We start from the raw sequence: 26,969 nt of genomic DNA, 5'->3' as shown, positions 1-26,969 counted from the left end.
AGTCAGGAGAATCTGAGGTCAAATGAGGCCTCAAACACCTACTAGCTGTAAGACCCTGAGCAAGTCATTTAACCTTGTTTCCCTCAGTTTGTTCATCCATAAAATGAGCTAGAAAAGAAAATGGCAAACTATTCCAGTATCTTTGCAAAGAAAATCCCAAATAGGGTCATGAAGAGTTGGACATGAATAAACAACAAACTGAACATTAAAAAACAAACTTTAAAGAAGAAATTTCTTTTTTTCATGTAGACATATGATTGACTATTTCTTACCTGAAAAACAGAAGAGACCTTAGAGTTCACTGAATCCTTCATTTAACATGCAAAGAAATTGAGAGTTAGAGAGTTCCACACAGCTAGTATAATATGGGAACCTCACATCTTCTTGACCAAGTCTAGTATCTTATCAATTATCCCAGTATCATGTAGTGTTCTTCAAAAACATATTTAAAATAATTTCCCTCTGGGAAGAACATTTCCATTTTGGTTTGAACTACTGAGAAGGAAAAAACAAAACAAAACTGTTTTTTATGGCAAACGTTGAAAACCATCCCAGAGGCAAATTCTTTTCAGGATGAGTAGGTTTGCATAAAGGTACTGATTTCTAGAACAGTGGACATTCTCTCTCTCTCTCTCTCTCTCTCTCTCTCTCTCTCTCTCTCTGTCTGTCTGTCTCTCTCTCTCTTTATCTCTCTCACTTTCTGTCTCTCTGTCTCTTTCGCGCTCTCTCTCTCTCTCGTTCCTTGTGTTCTACTGAACTTCTAATACTGTAAATTCCACAAAATCAGATTCTTAACTTGGGAAATCATAATCCTACTTTAGATAAGGAATCCAAATAGACTGTGAGCAGCTCTTTGACTGGACACAGGATTGCTTGAGAATTGGAAGGAACCTTAGAGTTCCCATAGACCAGGGATTCTAAAGTAGGAGTTCATGAACTTGTTTACTTAATATTTTGATAACCATTGTTTTGAATAGGAGGTTGAGTTCCAATCTGACCTCAGATTCTTACCAGCTGTGTAAACCTGGCCATGACATTTAACTTGTGTGTCTCAGTTCCCTCAACTGAAAAATGAGGATCATAATAGCAATCTTGCAGGATTATTGTTAGGATCAGATGAGATATTTATACCTAAGTATTTATCACAGTGCCTGTCATATGGTAGATGCTATATAAGATATATATATATATATATATATATATATATATATATATATATATATATATATGCTATATAAGCTTATATATAACTACATAAGCTAGTTATAAATAGTATTATTGACACTTATTATATTATTATAATTTGTTTTCTTTGTAATCCTTTGTATTTTCTGTTATGCATTGAAAAATATTTTCTTAGTACGGGTCCAGAGGCCTCACTAGGCTGTCGAAGGAATACAGAACACAAAGTTAAAAACAAAAGTTCAGAACCCCCTGATCTACACCAATCTCAGCAATTTACAGATGAAGACATGGAGGCCCAGAAAGGTTATATAGCTTGATAAATGTTGCACATGTAGTAAATCACAGATCCAGGATTTGGATCTTTAACTCCAAATCCAGAGTTCTTTCCACTGTACCAGTTTGGGACATACCACACACTGGCAATGACTTTAGAAAATACATATTCATCACTTACTACTTATAGGACAATACATTAAATTCCATACAACATAAAAGAGGTAGCCAGATAGAGTGGAAAGAGCACTGGCTCTGGTCAGAAGTCCCAGGTTTAAATGCTCTATCTGACACTTACTAGCTTTCTGTCCTTGGTCACATAACTTTCCATGGCTTTGGTATTCTCATTTTTTGAAATAAAGGGATTGGATTAGGTGGTCAGAGAGGTCCTTTCTAGTTCTAAATCTATGATCTTGTTAAAAAAAAAAAAAAAGGAGTGAGACAGGATATAGAATCAGAAGGAATCTTGGTGCCTAATACTGGGGTATTGACAGGAAATGGGATGGATGGATGGATGGATAGATAATACCAAAATAGAAAAATAGAAAGTGTGATAAGAGAGATACAAAGTCGTACTTGAATTCAAACAAAGGAAACTTGGTAGAAGAACAAGGAGTGTAGATTAGTGGAGGATTCATGACAGAGGTTATACTTGTTCATCACTACACAGCAAGTATATGTCAAAGACAGAACAATTATCCTGTCTAAAAAGCTGGCCTTATATCTATTATTCAGGCAGCAGGGCTGATTTCTTTCTCACTTAAATAAAATCTAAAATCAATTTGGGAAAAGTAACAGATAAATCATGTCTTCAATTCTAAACATTCCATCTTTAAATCTTCTTCTTTTTGGCATTGGAGATTACCTGGAGGTAGGAAAATACAGATTGTATTTAGAAAATAATCTAATTTATCTGGTACATGAGGATACTGAGGCAAGGTAGTGGAAGGTAAGTCTTATTAGAGAAGGGCCTTTGAGAGTACTTTCTTGAGTTTAAATAACATTTCTTTTTCCTGATTCTCTTCTTGTCTCTTTTTCCTCATTTTACTTTCTGATCATCCTCCATATTTCATCCCTTAATTGTGGGTATATCCACAGACCTATTCTAGGTTCTAAAATCTATATTCTTTCTTGACCTTATAAGTTCTTTTGGCTTCAGTTATCATCTTTTCTCATAGATTCATTTGTGATCAGCTACCAAATTGGACATTTCAAGGGAAGTATCCTACAGGCTTCCTAAACTTGTAAGTCAGACAGGGAATTCATTGCCTTTCTCTATAAACCTACTCCTCTTCTAAACTTGACTTTTTCTGTTAGCAACACCATCCTTTCACTAATTACCATGTCTTATCTTTTCCTTTTTTATACCATCTTTTAAATCCGCTCCTTTCTTTCCACTCTGTTTAGCTGGACAGTACAAAAATACTTAGAATATCACTTTTTGTTGTAGGAAAGAACTAGGAACAATGTGGATACGTGGCAATTAGGGAATTATCAAATAAACTAGGGTTTTAGAATGTAATGAAATATTTAAAAATTCTTGAAAGGGTAGAGAAATCTGGGAGGACTTTTATGAACTGATGCAGAATGAAGTCAGCAGAACCAGGAGAAAAATTTATACAGTGATTAAGCACTGTAAAAAAAAAAAAATTTGAAAGATTTAAGAACTATAATTATATCTATATAATATATAATTAATCTTATAAAATAAGAACCAGTTACAACTACAGAAGCCCTAAATCATGATACTATGAATAACAAAGAGGTTTTGCTCTAATGATGTAGAATGAAAGTTAATTTTTCAGGAAGCCAGTGTCTGGGGTTTGTTTTTCATGACTTCCTTTCTCAGATATGTGCTGTTTTATTTACACATTTTTTTTGTTCTTTGTGTGTTGAAATGTTCATGCTTAATATTTAAGTTGTTATTTTAAAAAAAACCTCGACACCCTCCCCACAAATTTAAAGTCTTAAGACACAGAATTACATTTATCTTCCTCTACCACTTCCATTATGTAAAGAAACTTTCTGTTTTGCAGTTTTGTAAGTCACATTTTCTGATGTTCATGGTGTTGCTAATCCATACAACAATCTCTCCCTCACCTAATATAAAAAATATATTGACTATGTAGAGATAGGTTCATCTTTCAATCATCCTTTTGCTTGCATAAAAGACCCTAACCTCACTTATAGGTTGTTTCTAATTGAGGCTTTTTCCCCCAGGTACAGTGCACTGTTTTTGGATTCTGCTATTTCCAGGGATTTTTAGAAGGCATCCCCATCGAATGGGGAAGGAATTCCCTATAAGAGACTTAGGTAAGTCTATTTCAACTTTAATTGCATTAATCTTTGGGCCTTTGGAGGAGGGAATGCAAAAAAGCTTTCTATGTGTCTCCTGCAGATTTGGGGAATTATACTCTTGGATTAGGGATATTCATGAGATATTCAGAGATATTAGAGATATTCATGCCACTGAGAGAATTTTTATAATAGTTTTTCTTTTTCCAAATAAATATAAAAGATAGATTTCAACATTCATCTTTGCAAAACCTTGTGTTCCAAATTTTTCCCCCTCTCTCTGATATCCCCCCCAGACAGAAAGCAATCAATTATAGGTTAATATGTGCAGTTCTTCTAAATATATTTCCATGTTCATCACGCTTCACAGAAAAATCAGATCAAAAGAGGAAAAAAAATATGAGAGAGAAAAAAAAAACAAGCAAATACACACCACCACCAAAAAATGTGAAAATGCCATGCTTTGTTCCACTTTTAGTCTACATAGTTCTCTTTCTGGATGAGGATGGCTCTTTCCATTCTAAGTGAATTGGAATTGCCTTGAATCACCTCATTGTTGAAAAGAGACAAGTCCATCACAGTTGATCATCATATAATATTGGAAAGGAATTTTAAAATTTCTCTATTAATGATAAATCATACTACATTCTACTTTTTTATCTATAAAACAATGATCTGTACTCCATGTTTGTGGAAGCAAAAATTAGGGATCACTAATGCTTCTACAGCAGTTACACTTGCATGCCTCTCTCTGTTTTCTGGTTTTTTGGATTATAAGTATAATTTTCCTGAAGTCTGTAGCTATATCCTGAATATCCATCTAAGTTCCTTGGTAACTGTGACAGAGCCAAACTGGTCATTAAATCATATAGTTCTAATTGGGAAAGATCTGAGAAGTATGTTGTCTAACATTACTCATTTGTAAAATCAGGAGACTGAATTATAGAGAGCTTAAATGAGTTACCCAGATCAAACAAGATATAAGGGGAAATGCTGGGCTTCCAGTCTCATCCCAAAGCTAGCATTCTCTCATCATACTATATTGTCTGAGTTCTATAATCCATGATTTATTTGACTTGGAATTTAAAAATTAATTTAATTTTTAATAATTTTTTTTCCTTTCCATACTTCTCTTATTTAAAAAGGGGGGGAGAGATTTTTTTAAAAAACCTTTCAAAAATATAGTCAATCAAATCAAATTTTGCATTGGCCTTGTCATATGTGTCCACCCCCACTTATATATGTGTATATGTATATAAATATGTGTATGTATCTATAGCTATAGCTATACAGATATTTGACTTGTAAGAAAAAACGAAGCTACTTCTCTTTAGTTTTTTTGTTTGTTTTAGGTATCTTATCACAGGCTCCTTTAATTAGTTACTATTGCATTTCCTGTTGGCCTTATCTAAGCTAAAAATCAGAAAATATTTTAGTTGATTATTTGCTGATAGAATAATGTCTTTCTCTTAAAATGTTATATTTCATTTCAGAATGAAATTCTGAAACCATCTATAATGCATTCGTTTGGGTCACTTCTTGGCAACCCTTTATTAATGGTAAGACTTTGAGGATATTCTCAGTCTTACCCCCTCCCCTACGTCTCTCTCTGCTGGCCACCTACTCAACCTGTCTATTATTAAACAAGTTAACTTGCTGTCTAAATTAGAAAACTACTAGACAAAATCCAACAGAATATATATTTTAAAATCATTACTGGTTTCTTGCTTTCATTTAGTTGGTCTCAAATTCCTTCTCCTCCCCCAAGCCAAATTAGCATAACCCATACCAGCCGGTATACTACTTTCTCTAAGATTCCCTTTTCCATCTCTTAGACAGGAACATGAATTGTCATTGAAGTTTTCCCTATTCTGGCTATCCAATGCCAAACAGTGATGTCTCTGTCCTGAGAGGACTTATTTGTTAAAGCTCCTGATTAATTCAGCTCTAATATCTTTGGAACGTGGAGTTTACGAGGTGCTGATATTGTTCTGAGTACTAATTTTTCATGATCCCAATAATCAAAAGCAACCCAAGATTTTGTGACGTAAGTAGATCTTTCTTTTAATCCCAAGTCTGTAAATCAGATAAAGGGAAATATTATTAAAGCCTAAATATTTCATAAAAATTAAGAATCTGGTATTGGATACTCTCCTCTTTGTCATAACAAAAGTCCCTGAACCCCCTCTTTCTTTGCTGTGAAAACCACTTTTCTATGTTTAATGCAGGCTCTTTTTATATTAAAGAATGCATGTGCCAAAGAATGCAGTCTATTTCTGGAGCTGCTAAAGGAGGATATTGAAATCCCTTGTCTATTAGCATATGTAGTTTAGCCTCTGAATCTTCAGGGAAATATAATAAAAGAGAAAAGTAAAGTGATGAATGGTCTTCATTCAGAACTGGTTGTGAACAGTAATATGTTATTAACAAGTTGATAAAACTGGAAACAATCCTATGCAATTCTGACACATTTATGACTGTATGATAAGATTACAGCATCAACAATGTAGCCCTACAGTATTTAAATAAATCACTACATTCCTTTATCTATTTAGTAACAAGGCATTTGAAAATTATTGATCCTTGCAAAATCTAGAGTTCAGTTCATTTTATTCTTATCCAGTAATACTTCAACTGAATTTCCAGGTGGGTGCATTGGACCTATAGGTTTGCTCAGATTTCATTGGCCACTAGATAATTTATGGGTTTTCTGTTGGTTTGTTTTAAGGCAGTTGAGTTTAAATGACTTGCCCAAGGTTATACAGCTAGTAAGTGTCAAATGTTCGAGGCTGGAATTGAACTCAGGTCCTCTTGACTCCATGGCCGGTACCCTATACACTGCACCATCTAGCTCCCTTAGATAATTTATTTAAGGAGTTTGAAGAAATTTCAGAAATCATTTAGTTCATTAGCATATGTTTGAAGTTATTTGCCCCTGTAAAATGGTATCCCCATCAAATTGGGGAACAATTTTGTGTTTCAACCCTAGGCTTGATGATCCTTAGGGAGAAGAAACTGGGGGAAAAAATTTCCTATGTCTTTCCTGTGGCCATGGGAGCCATTATCACTGTATTTTGCTACTCCAAAAGCTTTCTGGAAGTACCTTTAGAGAATGAGGGCACTTACACCACTGGGAGAACTTTAATATTTTTTCTCAAGGTAGTGAGGTTACATAGTGGATAGAGCATCCAATCCTGGAATTAGAATAATGTGAGCCTTGGAGATGGGAATATTTTTTGAACCCTCCATCAAGGATACAGCCACCTTGTCCTTGGGCCACAAACTTTTTTTCTGAGCTCAAGAAGAAGAAATAAATGACAGAATTAGCATCTGATCAGATCTGGGGCAGGGGTGGGAATTGAGTGCTTCCCTTTAGCTGACTAGGAAAAAAGGTCCCCTTTCTATATGATTCTTTTTCTTTAGGGGGGGGGGAACTAAGAGGTAATGAAAGCAATACTGAATTAAGGAAAAAGGGAAAGAGAATCAATGAACCATTCATTAAATAAGTAAAAGAAAAGGAAGAACAGAAGGGGTTGCTAAGGGGATTAATACATCAATGATAGTAGAAATTGAGTGAACTACACTGACTTCCATCTTGTGACTCAGTTCTGGAGCTAGCTTAATTCCTTTCTTTTCAATTAGAAGTCTAGTCCAGTTTCTGTCTTAAGAGAAAACTTTATTCAATTATGAGAATTGTCGGAAAACTTTTTTTGTCTTAACCTAGGTTTCTGGTTGAGAAGCTAAACACATTTATCTGCTGCTTAGACATCATTTACATGTTGACCAGAAACTCTGTCAGATCCACAGATTGATCTCATAGTTCACTCATAGATATAGTCCATATGTTTTATCTGGAAAGTGACCCTATACTGGTCAAACAATTAGTGTTTTCAAGTTCCTTTGATTTACAAACAGTTATGGAGAGTGGAACACCTCTTTTTTTCTGCTTTCAAGGAATCACACTCAATTTGCTTTTCCCCTCCTGATTTGTAAAGTCCCTAATTAAACCTCTAATTAGAAATAAGATTGCCTAATTTTATTAATTATTTTCAATTAATTGGTTTTATTTAATTAATTGATTTTAATGCATAAAAATCTGTCTCCCCTTATTGCCAGTACCAAAACTGAGGAAAGCCCACTTCCAGTTTGTTAGGCAGTGGACATGCATTGCTTAATAAATTGACATGCTCAGAAGCTCAAATCTTTATTTTTTCATTCATCTCAACTTTCACCCATGATGATACACTATTTCAAGTTTGAATTAAAAAAAAAAAAAGATTCACACAATAAGCAAAAATAAATTGCCCATGACAAAAAGTTCGCCATTTTATTCATTTAGTGTTTTGATTTTTTGTTTGTTGTTTTGGGGGGTGGTTTGTTTCTTTGTTTTTTTGATATACTGAAATGTTCATGGAATTTATTAAATTTATTATTCTGGTATTTATTGTTTCTGGTATTTATTAAATTCAAAATAAAAAAATGTTTTAAAACTTAAAAAAAAACCTTTTTTTAAGGTTGGGGTGAATGGACTACAAATTCAATAGAAGTCAATAATATGACATAACAGCCACAAAACCCACAATGTCCATAAGTAGCATTAAGGAGGTACACACTGTCCTGGATCAAAGAAGTGATAACCCTGTTGTACTCTTCTTTGGTGAGAATATTGTGCCCTTACTAAAGTTGTTATGTTCACTTCTCGATGCCATATCTTAAGAAGGACATTTATAATACATAATTAAGGGCCCAAGTTCATACTATATGAGGATTCAAGGATAGAATTGAAAATGTTTACCATGGATAGGAGAAGATTTTAGGAAGAACAAAATAATTGTCTTCAGATACTTGAAAGTCTGTGGTCTGTGGGAATAGTTTTAGACACATTTTGCTTGCTTAGAGAGGATAGAACTAATAGGCAAGTTAAGAGCGCATAGAAAATCTTTACTCTGATTGGGAGAACAGGCTCTACTATGCTATAAAGTATAGTTCTAACAACAGACTCCACTTTCTGATAGCCAGCCTTCCTAAGAGAAGCTCCACACCTGTGTAGGTTGGCCACCTGGTAATTGATGCTTTGATTTTGGCAAACTTTGAAATGGAGATACCAAATGAGCCTCATTCTTATTTTGCCCCTTTCATTCTGCAGCAATAGGAAGTTTTGTAAAAATGGAGTAGAAGGGTCAAATCATACATTTTTTGATTGTCTATAAACATTAACTGTTAACATTGGAAATTTAAAGTCCTCATCCACTTATGAATGAAAGGTCATATAACTAGAGGAACTGCATAAAAATGACCTTGACATTCTTAATGTAAATAAAACAAGTAGAAAAGTATAAAAGCTATGTATATTCAAACCATTTATATATAGAAATGTATGATCAAGAGAAAAAAGATTGGTCAATAAATAGCGTAAGGGACAGCTATTGGACTGTCCATGTAGTTTCAGTAGTATCTAAACATTGTCAAGAGAATGGGAAGTAGGACTTGTGCCTTAGCTGACCCTTTGTGAGGGATTTACAGGAAAATGGAGACAAGAGTCACACAAGATGGTCAGGGAAGGATCAGTTGCAAACTATGTTGTTGAATGAATCAAAACTCATTCAAAATTAAGTTCACAGATCTGTTGGAACATTAAAAGTTGGGATAAACAAAAGATGTAGAACTATCCAAAAAAAAACCAAAACCCAACAACAACAACAACTCAGCTGCCTCAGGAAATGAAGGATTTCCCCTCTTTTGAGGGCCTCAAACAAAAGGCTGGATAACTACTCTGTATATTGTAGGAAAAGAGTCTTAAGGTACTAAATAAAGTTACAATTAAGAAGCCTATAAATGCAATTGTATTAATAAATGGAGTGAGGCAGGATTAAGGATTTAGGAAAAATGTCTTTGTGCTTGGATCAGTACTTTGGGGATACTTATAGAACAAGTAGACTATAAATTTACAGATGAGAAGAGTGACTTTAAACCTATTGAAATAATCAATGGAATTTTACTGGGAAAACCATAAAATGAAATAAGAAAGTGTTGATTGGCCAAACCAATGTGGTGTTTTCTAAACATGGAAGTAAATTATGATTACATGTGATCAACAGCTATATCTTTCTTAATATTCAGTGTGAACCTGAGGGATAATTGAAAGATTTAAAGATCTAAAAATCTCGTTAAATTAAATTTATAATAAATACCAGCAAGACTGCATAGAATTAAAAGATGGTGATATTAATAAATATTTTGACTCTTCTTTCATTCCCTCTAAAATGAAGCGGTCATAACTAGATTTTCTTGGAGTCCATAACTATAACTGACATAAGCAACTGGGAAGGCAATTAAAACCCAAATATTTGTATGTTAAATACAAGTGTGTCATGTTTATAATTCTTATCCAATATTGGTCTTCAGTCATGACAAATATTTTGTAACATGGAGAACAAAAGATGTTTTTTTTCCCCTGAGGTCTAAACAGTTTAATTCTAAATAATATAAAACATGCAGTTACATTTTAAGTGGATTGTCTCAGGCAATTTATTTTAATAGTGAACTCTAGCCAGCTAATGTTTAACCTTAGCTTATTTTTTTTTAATAGTGACTCTAACACATTCTGTGCTTAGGAAGAAATAATTGCATCTGATGTTTCAAAGGATACAATGATTACTTGAAGATCAGATGAGATCATATTTGTAAAGTGCTTCACAAAATGTCCTTTGCTCAGTAAATGCTTATTCATTTCCCACCTATGGGACAAAGAAGATACCAGATGATCCTCATTTTTTCATCCCATTTCATTCTTCAATGATAGAAGTAAAAAAAATTGGGGCATATATATATTTAGACTATTTTTACAAGTATTGCCAATTTTTGACATTGGAAATGTAAAATTCTAATCCAGTTATGAGATATCTCTTCTCCCATATGTAGATGCTAAATTTTCCCCCATTATTTAAAAATTTTAATGTCTTTTATTCTCAAAAGAAAAAAATTGCAAACAATCTGTTCTTTAAAAATGATTGGGTTGAAGTTTAAACAAACAAACAAACAAAAATCAGAAAGAAGGAATGAACTGATCAAAAAGATCAAAATATGCAATTAAAAAATGTAATTATATAAAAAGGAAAGAGAAAATGTTGAGAAGTGGGGTGGGGCAAGAGGAGAGTACCTTAAATATCAGGGATATATATATGTGTGTATATATATATATATATATATATAAAACTCAGAAATTGTTTTTGATGTTTTTTCTTCCTATTTTTTATGAATACTAGGAACCTCTCCTCCAAGCAGACACTGTGCTATTCATGTTGTTGAATCCTTGAAGGCTCATTTATAAAACGGTCCACACATGAAGTCACCATAAAGGTAATCACCATAATCTCTACCATTTTGATCCTTTTTAAATCTGCTATTAATTTGAAAGATAATTTATTATAGGGGAATTATTGTCTTAACTCTCAAGATTCCCAAATAATTTTCTCCCATGTAATTTATTGATTGTATCCCTTCCTGAATCTGGTAAGGATTAAGTCATTATATAGTTATACTTTATACAGAATTACACACTCAATTATAAATTAAGAGGTGGTAACTAAACCTTTCAGTTTAAGCCAAAAAAGTTAAACAAAACCAATTGAGACCAAGATTGTGGGCAATATTTTCCTATATGGAATGCTAGAGCTGGAATGAGGAAAACCTGAGTTCAAATCCAGCCTCAGACATCCTGACACTTAACTTCTGCCTCAGTTTCCTTATCAGAATGATGTAGCACTTACCTTTTAAGGTTATTGTGAGAGTAAAATGAAATAATATTGTAGAGTGATGTTGCAAATTTCAAATATATAAATACTAGTTACTATGATGATTACTATTTATTGGTTCTTAGTAGATTTGTTCTTGAGGTAGTTTATTTTGTTTATTGATTCCAAAAAAGGCAGTAATATTTTTGGTGACCCCATAGAAGATGATCTTACTCCACTATAAATTTGTTGCTGCTGTCCATTCATTTTTTTAGTTGTGTCTACCTCTTTATGTCCCCATTTGGGATTTTCTTGACAAAGAAATTGGAATGGTTTGCCATTTCCTTATCCTGTTCCCATTTTACAGATAAAGAAACTGAGGCAAACAAAGTTAAGTGACTTGCCCAGGGCTAATAAGTATCTGAAGCCAGATTTAAACTTGGGAAGATGGAATCATTTGTTCTTTCTCCAAGCTCTGTGCTCTTTCCACTATGCCACCTGGCTATCCCTCAGTACAGACACATTCCATTAATATTGTGAGTTGTTATTAATGTTAAAAGTTGCAGATAAATTAATAATGCACGCATGACTTTAATTTTGGTTAATTGCATTCTGAATTGCTATGCATTTTTAAGTAGGTCCATGATAATTTATAAACAGATTCAAACTTAAAACATTTCTGTAAAAGTTTTAGATTACATTTGGCAGAATTTAATGAGGTTTCTAAGTATTATTCCCCAGAGAAAAATTAAATCTTTCCAATGTACTGAAAGAAGTAACAGGCCTCACTCAAGTTGTAAACACAAAAATAAATTTGTGTCAAGGTATGTAGAGTCTAAATGAAGTCTGGGAAAGCTGAAAAGAAATGAGGCAGAAAACTGGAGTGGCATTTAATAATATGTAGGCTCTAGTTTTCTGTTCCTTTTGCTTTCTTTTTAGCAGAATATATAATTGGGGGCCAACCCTGAGAAACATTGGGGCAGTTTGCTAAATCAAAATAGTTTAATTTTTTTTGCAGTGTGTACATTCGTCTTATTTACTATGTGCTTAACATATATTCTCAACAAGTCAGGGAAGGGAGATCACTTAGATTTTTGGAATTTGTGAGTCTAAAGCCATGATTCACATTTTCTGTTGTAGTTAAATCAGAAACTATGTTAATTTTATTATTTGATTTTCCAAAATTAATTGAGGCAGATTCTTCAGTAATAGGAAGTGAAAATTCTCTGTTTCTTATAGGCAAAGAAAATGATGTGGGGATGGGGAAGATGGCATTAATTAATTTTTCTATACCAGTTATTGCTAGTATACATTCCTCCTGTACTTTTGTTAAAAAAAAAAAAAAAATTCCAGAAAGTTAAATAAAACCAGATGATACCAAGACAATATTTTGCTCCATAATTTTCTGCTTCTTGACTGAATCTAGACCTGGAAAGGGGTCTAGATATCATCTGGTCCAATCCTGATAATTTTACAAATGAGGAAACTGATGTTTGAACCTAATTTGAACCCAAATCCTCTGACTCCAGAGTAGCTTTAAAATCTTATCTCTTGAACTGAGGTTAATCATGAGAGGTATTTAGAAAATATTTTTATTATATTATTTTTAAATAATAATTACCATTTCTTAAAACAACTAAATTTAAATTTTATAAAACACATGCTCTGTGTTGTGAATATTCCTCCTTATTAACAAATATAATTAATTCTATACTGAACTATTTTTTATTTTAATTTTTAATTTTATTTATTTTTTGCTGAGGCAATTGGGGTTAAGTGACTTGCCCAGACTTACACATCTAGGAAGTGTGTCTGAGGTCACATTTGAACTCAAGTCCTCCTGACTTTAGGGCTGGTGCTCTATCCACTATACCAACTAGCCCCTATGTTTTTAAATTTTTAATTAGGTAGAAGGTATTGATTTGTGGGGAAAAGGGGTGTTGGACTTGGGATTTCCCTGGTGTAGGGAGTTCCTGGTAAGGAAATTCTTTACTAATGCAGATTGGCAACTGTTCTGTGATGTTTGCAAGTTTTCCACAATTTGTTTAGGAAACATACTCTCAAAGCCATGATGTGTCGAAGACAGGACTTGAACTTAAGTTAGACTTGCCTTATATCTACCAATCCACCAAGAGAATGAGTTATTGTCCTTAAAGGAGTCAACATAGTACATCAGAAAGAGAAACAGATTTCAATTGAACAAATAATATTTTAATATCTACTATGCACAAAAAAGATACTATAGATTCATAGATTAGCATAATACAAGGAAGAAAGTGGTCTGTCTGAACAATCCAGAGAAAGTGAGGAAATTGGAAAATGAAGTGAACATGCTGCCCATCACAGATTTTCCTAACAACAGAATCTCACAGACTGATTTTAGAAAATGTAATAAAAGCTTTTTTCTGACGTATTTGTAAAATTGGATCCATGATTCTGGTACTTATAAATTATTAAAATTCATACTTAATTCTTACTGCCTTTTCCACTTATAAATTTCCAACTAAATTTGTTATAGACCTAGAATATTTTCTGTTTTTTTCTCCTTTCAAAAACTCCAAATGCCAGTATTTATCATTTTAAAAAATTTACTGCAACATTTGTATTAGCATATTATTTATATTACATTTATATTATTTATATTTTGTGTTGTATTTACATTAGTATTTATATTACATTCATATAAATATCATTTAGCTGTATAAATTTTTAAAATTTATTCAGCTGTTTTTACTTTTTCTTAAGCTACTTTCAGACCAGTGAGAAAGGTAGTAGGTAAATTTCACTTATGCTATATTCTGACCTCTAATTTTCCCCTAAGGATTATCTAATACTTTTTCCTATGTCAGTTCCTTTAGATTACATGTTCAAAGTCAAAAGGTGTGTTGAACATAGTAACATATTTTGCCTTACAATTAACATAATATTTATTATGGTAATTTACAGAATAATTTACTCTATTCTAATATTTATCAGCAATGATGGGATTCAGTTATTTAGTGCAAATTCTCCCTTTAAAAAAATGTCTATTTTCCATGAATCTATGTAGCTTAAATGCCCTTTTCTCATTGCTTTTTTCCATCTAAGGATATAAGATTTCTCCCACAGTTTCTGCTCATATTTGATCTTCTCCCTCCTTTCTCCCTCCCCCCCCCCCCCCCCTTTGCTGTTCCCAACCTTACTTCTCCAAATGCTTCAGATACCTGACCCTGGCATATCCAATACCTTCTGATATGGATACATCTAAACCCTAACATCCTGCTACCTGTGAGAGCTAAGATAACCACCGAACTGGCTGGTGCCCTATCATTTTACAGCTCCTTCTCCACTTTATCCCTACCAGCTAGCATTTCATTAAACTGATAGCAATCTTTTTTGCTCTTACCCAAGAAGCAGCCACCCTACTTTTATGACATTTGGGATCAGAATTCTAACCTATCTACTACCAACAAATGAACCAGCGTTCTTTGCTAAGATTAATGCAGTATTTATAAAATCCAAAAGAAACCAATAACTTATTTTGGAAAATATGTTGTAATTTATTAAGAATAACATTTCCACAGGTAAATAAAATTATGTATAAACATATAAATATTTTCCAGAAGGATAACATCTTTTAAAGACAGCTTGATTACTTAATAGAAATATGTACAGTTTTTCATTCAACAAAATTTGTTATGTCCATATCAGGAGAGTGTGTTAGTATATGGGTTCTTAGCTGAGATATATAAATTACTTAAGTTGGCTAATTATCTCATCTTCCTAGAACCATTTTCCTTGAGACAGGCAACTTTTTTGGTTTGTTTGTTTGTTTGTTTATCCTTCAGTTTTTGTCCTTATGGCAAGGAGTTGATTTTGTTCCTTGTTAGCAGTTCTAATGAAAAAGGCAATGAGAGAAACAAGTTAAAACAAATGACTTAAATATGTTTTCAGATAATAGCGATCTCTGTAATATCTTCTGCCAATTCATTCATTGATAATTGAGGTCTTGGAATATTGGAAGTCTTTTTGGGAGGTAAAAATATAGAAGATGCAGAATATCTAAAGACTTTAATAGTGCCTTGGAATTTTTTTTAATCGGTCATTTGAAAGAACTATAGTATATGATTGCATATCTCATGCAAATTATCTAAGTAAGTGTTCATTTGAGATTATCATCAGAATTGGCACTTAATTCCTTACACTCATACCCTTGAATCTAAGCTTCCATTTACTAATGATTAGGGACTATGTTAATATTGTATACAATATAATCTAAACTCACTGGGGAACAACCTGTAACTTAAATACTCTTTCAGACCGAATTAAATGCCACAAATTAGTAAGTGAAATCTAATGACGGTGCCCATTAAAATTACACTACCTAAAATTAGACTCTCATTTCAAAGTAAACCACAACAGAGTAGTGACACAGAATTTCTTTGTACAATCTCAGATGTCAGTATCTGATATTATTATCTGCATCTACATTAACATTTGAGTAAATTGACTTGGGGCAAGGGTTAAAATCTATACATGAAGATAGAAAAAAATTCAGGTGTTAGTAAATCCCTTGACAAAGAATGGTTCTGAATAAAAAAGGCATTTCCATGACTCACAAAAGAATATTTTGTTGACGTAGTTATGACAATTTTTTCACAATAAATTACTGTATATAAGTGCTTTTTTCTTGCCCATGAGCAATTACTTTTTGTAATTAAGGTAATTGATGGCAAGTTTTTGTACTGTCTATGGGAATAAAAACTAATGTCTTTGTAATTTTTTTATCCTGTCATTAAATAGCAATTGTCCTTCAATTTTCTCAACACATACCCAAGTAATCCAGAACCCAGTTACCTCTAAAAAAGATCCACTTAAACTTCTCTGCCACTATTTTACCCCTTCAAAAAAAAAGTTTCTTTTTCTGAATATTGGAATCAGAAAGAAGAGAAAGAGATGCTTATATCTATTGCCTTTTTTTGCGATCTAATCCACTGCTGAAAAACTACATGCTGGAAATGAAATACTTAGTATATACTGTCCATGTTGGATAAGTTCTATAATAATCATATAATTTGAAGACCTTCCATATGGAATTCATTTCAAAGAGATTTAATCTGAATTGTCATTTGATAATCTTAGATGAAAAATTACTAATGTCTTCACATAAAATAAAACCTACATTAGGGTTTCATTTGAATTTTTTAATCCATTTATTGGAACAAACAGTACCTACATTTTTTCATTCACGAGTTTCATTAGTCTTACTTTATGCTTCCTCAAATAGATATTACTGGCAGATTTGGATTTGTATTTCATTTTATTTTATTTTATCAGTTTGGTTTGATTTGGGGAAAACAGTTATCTTTTTCCTACCAGCCAAGAGAGATAGATTCCTTCTTCACAGAATGAACTAACTTCACAGAGCTAATTTTCCTTTAGAGAAACTGTTAACCATCCAAAAAAAAAAAAAAAAATGAGGGAAAAGTTTCAGGGCAATCAAGTGTATTTATTCAGAGAACAATACAGGCTCATTCTTCTCTTTTCTTCAAAATCTATTCCAAGAAGATGCAAAAATATATGCTTTAAGCCATTCCAGCAGGTTTGTAAGGGAATTATTCATGCACTTTTCTCTTTACTTCACCTTCCTACTAAGGGGAGGCTTGGGAGCCATGCATACACATCAAGCACTTGTAGGGATGGGCACTGATCCATCCACACCATTTGTGTCAATAGGAAAAATTGGAGAAGAGGTGGGACATGGTTGCCTTATTCCCTCCTCTTTGAATTTCCCAAACAACTTTTCAGTTAGCCGCCACCTGGGGCTGAGGTAAGGGATGTGGGCAAGACACAGCTCTGAGTTGTGGTTATTCACTGTAGACCCGGCAGATGTTACTGGAGCCACAGGATTTAGAAAAAATAATGGGAGTCCTTTCTGCTCTGTGACTTACAGTGAAGTTCAAGCCATAGAGTAGTTGTAGCTTCTACAGTGAGTATTTCATTATGTGTTTTAAATATTTCCAGATTCTATGAACTATGGAAAAGTTAAGTTGCAGAGTGATTTACTTTAATTATGAATCTTAAAACACACATGTGTATTGTATACAAGTACAGCAACATCACTGATATAAATACTGGGTTACTTCTGGCTGTGTTTATTTAGTATTTGGAGGAAAGGGACCTTTTAATTTCTGTATACTTGGCTTTTGTTTCAGTTATGCTTTAGAATCAAAATGGGACAAATCAACAGAAATTATGGCATGAATCATGTCATATATTTAGAGCTAGAAGAGAGCGGGGAGGGCAGCTAGTTCAATTGCCACTTAATTTTACAGATTGGGAAACTGAGTCATGGAAGTTAAGCTCAAACACATGATTAAGCATCTCTCTGGACTGGAGCCTGGGGACCCAGATGCCAAAGTCAGTCTGTTTTGTCAACAACTTTATATGATCTCTTAGGTTCATTGCTACACTTTTGTACTCTGACAAAAAAAACTTCCCAAATTCTTATTCTGTTAGAGACCTTAAGGGTCATTTTCCACAATCTTAGATTCAGTATTATATGGTTACTCAATCAAGCTAGTGCAACTAAGTGCTAGAAGGCAGACTTATTATCCCCTGGTCTATGGGACCTAGGAAAGAAATGAAGTACTATGTGACAGAAAGAAATTAACTTGAAACAAATAGAAACCTTGTCTTGAGTTTTAAGAAGTGGGAGTAATAATTATAATGTTAATAAGGGCTAATAATATACTATATTATACTGTACTATAGTACATACCTACTATATGCCAGTCACTGTGCTAAGCATTTTGTTGTCTCATTTGATGATCATAATAACCCTGAGGAAATAGCTTTATTAGCTTTAATTTTCAGTTATAGAAACTGAGACTGCTAGGTTAAGTGACTTGCCATGGAGCATATGTTTGAGGTTAGATTTGAACTCAGGTCTTCCTTATTCTAGACTTAACATTTTATCCACTGATAGAAAATTAGAAATTTTATTAATAGAGTTTTTTGGTAGGGGCAAAATTTTCCTTTATACTTTTTAATAGATTCCCATCAGTATAATAACATATCATCTCTTTGAGTAGACATTGTGTCAAAATGGAAAGAGCACTAGATTTCAAATTTTAAAACTGGATTCAAATCTAGTTTACTACTTAATATTTACATGACTTTGGACAGGCCATTTTTTCCCTCTCTAAGCTGCACTTTCCTACTCTTTAAGACAAAAATGGTTTATGCCATTTTCCTTTTGAGGCAGTAGGTGGTTCAGTGGATGGAACTTTGTGGCAGGAGTCAGAGACCTCAAGATACTTACCATTGGCCTCAGTTTCCCTAACTGTTAAATGGTTAATAGCACTCACTTTCCAAGGTTGCAGTAAGGATCAAATCATAACAGTTGTAAGTGTGCCTGGCACATAATAGGTGCTATAGAAATGCTTCTTCCCAACCAACTTCTGATTGTCTTGTGAAAGGTTGGCAAACATTTTTGTGAGCCTTTCTGTTTTAGAAATACTTAAAATCTAATCATTAACAGAGGATACAGGCTGGAACTTTAATTTCATTAGTTTAGCTAAGGGAACCCCCTCCACCATTTTCGTTCAGCACTTTCTATGAAACTTTAAGTCATGGGATAGAAAATACCCTCTGCATCCAGAGAGAGAGTGTGGAGACTGAATGTGGATGAAAGTGCAGTATTTTCATCTTTTTTTTTCTTTTGATCTGATTTTTCTTGTGCAGCATGACAAATATGGAAATTTTTTAGAAGATTTGTTTAACTTATATTGGATTGTTTGCTATCTTGGGGAGGGAGGAAGAGAAAAAATGGGAATACAAGATTTTGCTAAGATGACTATTGAAAACTATCTCTGCATGTATTTGAAAAAATAAAATAACTGTTAAAAAAAAAAAAAACAATTTTGTAAGTCAGAGAGTTACCTCAAGAATTGAGATTTTTGGTGAATTGCCTAAAGTCACAAAATCAGTTTGTGTTTAAGATAGTAACTTATGTTTGTAATTAATAATAATCATTAATTATTAATTGTTCAGGCTAGCGCAAGGCAACTCTTGCCTAAACCAATGAGTTCTTCATTGATTTCACCTCACAACATGTTTCAAAATCAATGGTACCTTAATTTCTCCTTTTTTGAAACATCTGAAAGTAGAAAAAAAATTAGCTATGTAGTAAACAATGAATAGAATGTTGGACCTGTAATTAGGAAGAACTGAATTCAAAATTTACCTCAGATACTTATTAGCTGCTTGCTCTTAACATATCACTTAATCTCTGTCTACCTCAGTTTCCGCAATTCAGTAAAAATTTATAAAATACCCACTATATGGCAAGAACTTTACTAAGCACTGGGGATACCAAAAACAAACAAAAGAGAAGCAAAAGAGTATCCTGGAGGAGCTTACAATCTAATATAAAATAGGGAAATTGATAGCTTCTATCTCCTAGGGTTGTTGTAAGTATCAAATGAGATTATATTTGTAAAATACTTTGGAAACCTTAAAGTCCTACATAAACCCTGACTTTATTATTAAAGAGTTATAGTTCAGGGATTTCAGAGTACTATAAATAAATATTTCATAGAGAATAAGTAACTAAATGAAGCCAACCAATTTATAACCTTGTTTTTGTGATTAATTTATATAAAAATGTCTCTAAAATATTTAATGATGAAACGACTAAAGGAAAAATTTTAATAGATGTGCTTCTTCTTGGAGACTATTTTTAAGCAACATATTTTGTGGTCTCTTAGTGATGTTTTCCTTTTAACAGTTGGTTTTAAAACAAGATTTCCCAACATGTAGCTGGTATCTGAAAAATTAGCGACAAGCTCTCTCATAAAGCTGTATAAATAGTAACTTACAGTTACATAGGGCTTTCAGGGTTACAAGCCAAGGACTTACTACAAAGTACTTAGTACAAACCTTTCTTATTAGCTATTTGCTACACTTGCTGCCAACAGCCAAATGAAGATCAGGGAAGATCATTTATTATTAAACTTTACAGTCTCCCAAGTCTCATGTTTGAAAAACCTCATGAAACAGAATACTAGGCTGCAAAATTGTTCATTGCAAAACAGCCTCTGGGGAAGAGTCAGGGAAAAGGCAGTGAGGAGATAGAATATGACTGGAGAAGTTACCAGGAAGAAGGGGTATCGGGGGATGGAAAAATAAGAGAAATGTTGAGACTTAGTGGGGGAGAAGGGGTGAAACTGATAGAAAACTTGGGAGAAGAGGGAAGAAAGAGAAGAAATATAAAGGGAAGGCAATTAGGGAGCCATATTTAACCAGATTATAACTTTCTATTTAAAAAAGAAATACATGGGGGCAGCTAGGTGACGCTGTGGGTGGAGTTTAGGATCTGATATCAGGAGGATCTGAGTTCAAATTTGGGCTCAGACACTAAGTGGCTGAGGGACTCTGAGCATGTCACTTAATCCTACCTCAGTTTCATCATCTGCAGAGTAAGCTGCAGAAGGAAATGATGCATTACTCCAGTGTCTTTGCCAAGACTGAAAAAAATGAATGAACAATAAAGATCACCAAGCCAAAAAATATAGAGCTAGGATTATAAACCAATGTTTTCTTACACTCAGTCCAGAAAATCTCCCTAGTCTTTTACTTCTTTTCCTTCCCCCCTACAAGCAGAGCCAGTGAAATTGGGGGGAGGAGGAAAAGGGGAAAGTAATCCCAATATAAAACAGCTAGGAGGGGAAGAGATGTTATTTTTTTTCTTTTTACTAGATATTGGAGACAGTGTGTACTTTAGTAGAACTACTTATTATTTCTTCACCAGTGGTAATAAAAATGAAAACAGTTTTATACCTTTACCAAAAAATCATGCCATAGGCTATAGGTCTATTTTCTTTAATTTACTCACTTTGTGAAATAATTTTTCACTGAGGTTGGCCAGTTAATTTATCCTCCAATTATCAGAGGTTTCCCAAATGAAAGGCTGCCACTAGCTTCTATTTTATCCTTCTTAGATAGATTTATCACTGAAGATGAGATAGGGTCAGTAAAATTTTTTAATTGTCTGAAGTTGAGCAAATATAACCTCCCCCAAAAAATAGAATGAAATAAGAAAAAGAAATCCAACAAGTGTGAGGTTGGCATATATCAATCAATCAGTAAATATATATTAAGTACCTACTACGTGACAAGCACATAGTAGGAGATATATAGTAGGAAATAAGCACAAAGCAGGGAGACCAAATTCATCCCAAATAATATCTTATTTGACCTGAGGGGTACTATTATTAGATACTGTTATTATTTTCATTTTGCATATAAAGAAACTGAGGTAGAGAGAGATTAAGTGACTTGTCCAGGGTTCTGGGGCTAAGTAAATATCTGAATCTGGATTTGAGCTTTTATTCCCTTACATGTATTAAGTATTTAGTATGTGACAAGAACATAGTAAGAGAGACAGGAAGCAGGGAGACAAAATTCTTCCCAAATATTATCTTATTTGATCTGAGGGGTGCTATTATCTCCATTTTGAATATGAAGAAACTGTGGTAGACATAAAGTAAGTGACACGTCCAAGGTCCTATGACTAAGTAAATATCTGAGTCTGGATTTAAATTCTCATTCTCTTACTAGTCTTAAAGACTTTCCACAGAGCAGTCCCTTTTCCCCATAATCGACACCTCTTCTCCTTTTTTGCATGATCAAGTAGCATCTTTGTATCTATCTTTGTCTTTTCCCTTAGTGCCTGTGTAGCACAGAGTAGAAAGAAAGAAATATCTCTTAATTTCTCTTTTTCCCTTTTGTGGTAACAACATAAATCCATTACTCTCTGAAATGCTTGTTTAAGGAAGAAGCCATATGTGAATTTATATTCTAATCTAGAGCTCTCATGGTAAACATCTCTTCTCTTTCTCGGCTAAACTCTTAGAAAAAGCTTATCTGTTCTTGTTGCTTCTATTTTCTTTCCTCTCACTCATCAGCCTTCCCACATCCATCTTTAGCCCTGACCACTTGACTGAAAATGTTCTTGCTTAACTCCCCAACAATCACTTAATTGCCAGATCTAATGGTTCCCCCCACACACACCTCATCTGTCTTAATCCCTTCTTCATTTGTCAGTCCTGACCACTTAGAAACAGTCTCTCTTCAGAGCTTTTGTGACACTAATCTCTTCTGGTTGTCTGACTATCTTTCAGTCTTCTTTGCTGGATGGTCATCCATATCATAAACTAGTTATAGGCTTTGTTCTGAGCCCTCTCCTCTCTCTACTTTGTCTATTTTAATTCCTTTGAATTTAATTCCCCCCTCTCTCAGGTCTTTATATCTACCCCCAATCACACTGCTGAGCTCCTGATCTATAGCACCAATTAATGATTGCCCAGGATTGGGAGTTTTGGAGACATGAAATTTGTTGTGTTTAAAACATATTCATCACTTTGCCCAAAGGGCTATCAAACTGTTCATCCCCTTTGATCCAGCAGTGTCTCTACTGGGTCTATATCCCAAAGAGATCATACAAAAGAGGAAAGGACCCACATGTGCAAAAATGTTTGTAGAAATTTTGTTTGTATGGCAGGGAACTGGAAACTGAGCGGATACCCAACAGTTGGAGAATGGCTGAATAAGTTATGATATATGAATGTTATAGAATATTATTGTTCTGTGAGAAACAATCAGCAGGATGATTTCAGGAAAACCTGGAAAGATCAGTTGGAGAATGGCTGAATAAGTTATGGTATACCAATGTTATAAAATATTATTGTTCTATAACAATCAATCAGCAGGATGATTTCAGTGAGGCCTGGAGAGACTTACATGAACTGATGCTGAGTGAAATGAGCAGGACCAGGAGATCATTATACATGGCAACAAGATTATATGATCATCCTTCTGATGGATGTGGCTCTTTTCAACAGCGAGGTGATACAGGCGAGTTCCAGTGGTCTTGTGATGAGCCATCTGCACCCAGAGGGAGGACTATGATTCACAACACAGGATTTTCACCTTTTTTGTTGTTTGTTTGCCTTTTGTTTTCTTTCTCATTTTTTTCTCTGATTTTTCTTGTGCCGCATGATAAATGTGGAAATATGTATAGAAGAATTGCATATATTTAACATATATTAAATTACTTGCTGTCTGGGGGAGGGAGTTGGAGGGAAGGGAGGGAAAAAACTTTGGAACACAATGTTTTGCAAGCATGAATGTTGAAAATCTTTGTATTTTGAAAATTAAAAAAAAACTATTATTTTTAAAATTCATCATCATATACCCAAAACCCAGTCCTCTGAAATTTCTTTTTTCATCTGTCTTCAGTGGACCAAGGAAAACAATAATTAAAATAATAGCTAAAAATGTTTTAGCTTTTTATAGAGCTTTAAGTTTTATAGAGGGCTTAACAAATATTGTCTTATTTGATCTTAACAACTATGAGAGGTAGATATTATTATTATTCCACTTTTACATATGAAGAAACTGAGGCAGGCTAAATGACATGTCCAGGATCCCACGGCTATTACATATCAGAGTCTTTCTGACTTCAATTCTGCCTTTTATTGAATCATAAAACCATGGATTTAGAGTAAAGAGACTTAAAGGGTCAAGTGGAATCCATTCATTTTATAAATGAAATGAGACCCAGAGGGAGTTAGTGTCACAAGTTGCACACATATTAATTGGAAGAGTTGGAATTTGAACCCAATTCCTCTGCCTTCAACTCCAGCTTCTTCAGCTTTAGTTATTAATGGCTTAAGTGAAAGGGTGCCAGGATAGATTTTTCACTCTTCTTCTTATAATAGATTAAAAGACCTAGATATCATAAATGTAAATAGACTAAAATGATTAATGGTTAAAAAAAAAGGTGAGAAAAAATGAATAGGTAATGTTTCTCCTCCAAAATACTTTTTTTCTGTATCTAACAAAATACAAATTCTAATTTGCTCATTTCAAATAATCCCACGTCATAATAATAGAAGATTATAATGTCTTTAACAATTTCTCCTTTGTATATACACTTCATTTTCAAAAGATTTATCTTTATCTTAAAATTTTCAAAAGATTCATCTGAAAGTATCAAACCATCATTTTAGAGTTAGAAAGGAGACTGCCAAGTTTCATATTATTTTTCCAGCCAGAGTCGGATTTATAGTACTATTTATAGGAATTACAAATTTTTAAAAAATCAGTAAACAATTTTACTTACTTTCAACCTCTTTTGAATTCCCCAGAATGCCTTTTTCTTAGCAAAAGAAAATTATTCCCTCTTTTTGCTTAGTTACCTATGTTTCATATGCTATAGATTTTCCTCTAACATAATTTCAATTTTATCAAAATTAGATTCTTAACAACAGCATTTTCAAATGCAGTTTGTGTCCTTTGTGTGGTCAGTAAAATGCTAAAGATCAGTATTCTTCAAACACTTGGAACAATGAAAATTGCAGAAATACTTGTTACTTCTCATAGAGAAGATTACTGTCTGTATTGGCTCCAAACTAGGAGGTTTTTCTCATCATATCATCCATTGATCTGTAAATTGGGTTTGGTTTATGGTCCTTGGCTAGTAAGTAATGAACTGGGCTGGGGAGGTCATAACCAGTACAAGATAATGTTTTCAAACTCCTTAGCATAGAGAGCTGGGGAAGGAGGGAGGGTGCAGAGTGGCAGTATTATTTTTCTAACAACACCCTTCCCTTCTATTCTTTTAAAATCCATATCCTCAGTTCCTATTTGTTAGTTATAGGAGGATTTCTGGTCTATAGATTTATAAGTCTATAAGTTGTAACTGCTTTTGAACAGTGATATATGTTCATGGGAAGTAATTATATTGGATGATTTTTTTTTTCTGTCCAAAGAATGCCCTAAAAATCAGTGAAACATTTCATAGCCTTTCAGATAATTGGGTTTAGAATAACTAAATTGAAAAAATTTATAAAGAGAACATTTTATACTATTGGAATGATTTTGATCTGTTAAGTGGACAAGTCCTTAAAAAAAAAAGATAATCTAGCTAAAAGGAGGATCTTTATGAAGATAACCAAAAGAGTATTTTTCAATAGATTACAGGAGCTTAAAAATATTATATTTCATAATATTTCATTATATACAAAAGAAAGGAAGATCTTTGTCATGGAAAATGCATGAATACAGTAAAGTTTGAGTAATGTAATTATTATTGTAATATAATTAATGCAATATAGATATCATCTAATTTTGGTTTCTTTAGAAATAAATTTCTTAGATTTAATTCTCTGATTTCTTAGAAGAATCCCTATAACACCCTTCACTGTTGATGTAATTTGAAGAACCCTTTTCCTACAACTCTAGATTTCACCCCTCATTCTTTTTTTTAATTAAAGCTTTTTCTTTTCAAAACCTATGCATGGATAATTTTTCAACATCAATCCTTGCAAAACCTTGTATTCCAAATTTTCCCCTTTTCCCCTACCTTCTCTCCTAGATGACAAACAATCCAATTTATGTTAAACATGTTAAAGAACATATATGATAAATCCAATTTATGCTTACATATTTATATAATTATCATGCTGCACCAGAAAAATCAGATCAAAAAGGGAAAAAATGAGAAAGAAAACAAAATGCAAGCAAACAACAGCAAAAAAAAAAAAAAAAAAAATGAAAATGCTTTGTTTTGATCCACACTTAGTTCCCATTCTCTGGATGTAGATGGCTCTCTTAATCACATGACCATTGGAACTAGCCTCAGTCATCCTGCTGATTGTTTCTTACAAAACAACAATATTCTATAACATTCATATGCCATAACTTATTCAGCCCTCCTCCAACTGATGGGCATCCACTTGGTTTCCAGTTTCTTGCCACTACAAAAAAAGCTACCACAAAAATTTTTGCATGTGTCACCCCTAATTCTTTAAAAAAAAAAAATCCTCAAAATGCCTAGATCCCATACTTTCTCAAAATAAACAGATTTAATACAAGGGAAAAGGTACCGGCACTTTCATTGGATCATATAGAACAGAAGAGACTTTAGGTGTCTTTTTTCTCATCTACCCCCTTCATTTTGCATTTGAGAAAACTGATATCTGGACATTTGAATCTAGTTACACTGGTGGGCAGGTAGGTGGATAGAGCCCTGAGTCTTTAATCAGACTCAGCTTCTTGAACTCAAATCCAGCTTCTGACATGTATTAGCTATGTGACTGTGGACAAGTAACTTAACCCCAATTTCTTCCCTGCCCCCCCCCATAATGGGATGATTTTTTTCATCGTCCCACATTTTCTCATATATTCCTTGTGTTGATTTGATCTTTGCAGATTCTGTGAAGTTATAGAGTTCTTGTGGTTGGGAATAATAGGGTACATATTTCTCCCTTTTCTAGGTGAGGAAACTGAAGAATATATAAGATGATTTATTGGATATCTGGTGACTAATTCATAGTCATGCAGCGTAGAACTCAGATCTCTTTTACTAAATTTTATCCTGAAATAAGTCCCTCCTATTTCTATTCTTTGATCTTATAGGAGGAATACCTTGATTAT

At 33.4% G+C, this 26,969-nt stretch overlaps 1 protein-coding gene across 11 annotated transcripts in view; it reads left to right on the top strand.

The window, feature by feature from the left end:
* The window catches only part of TBL1X (transducin beta like 1 X-linked), a 359,711-nt gene that overhangs the window by 222,921 nt on the left and 109,821 nt on the right, over positions 1-26,969 (top strand). For 8 of the 11 annotated variants that reach the window (XM_051984556.1, XM_051984558.1, XM_051984547.1 and 5 more), the window contains 2 exons: positions 3,679-3,771; positions 11,019-11,112. The gene's annotated coding sequence lies outside the window, so the exon portion shown is untranslated. Of the gene's footprint in view, positions 1-3,678; positions 3,772-5,246; positions 5,313-5,588; positions 5,801-11,018; positions 11,113-26,969 lie in introns of all 11 variants that reach the window. The other 3 variants (XM_051984549.1, XM_051984550.1, XM_051984553.1) reach the window with 3 other exon arrangements.

Source organism: Antechinus flavipes, chromosome 3 (assembly GCF_016432865.1).
Source record: "Antechinus flavipes isolate AdamAnt ecotype Samford, QLD, Australia chromosome 3, AdamAnt_v2, whole genome shotgun sequence".
In the NCBI taxonomy this organism is placed as follows: Eukaryota; Metazoa; Chordata; class Mammalia; order Dasyuromorphia; family Dasyuridae; genus Antechinus; species Antechinus flavipes.
Note: the sequence above shows the minus strand (reverse complement) of the source record. Positions and strands in the feature narration are given on the sequence as shown.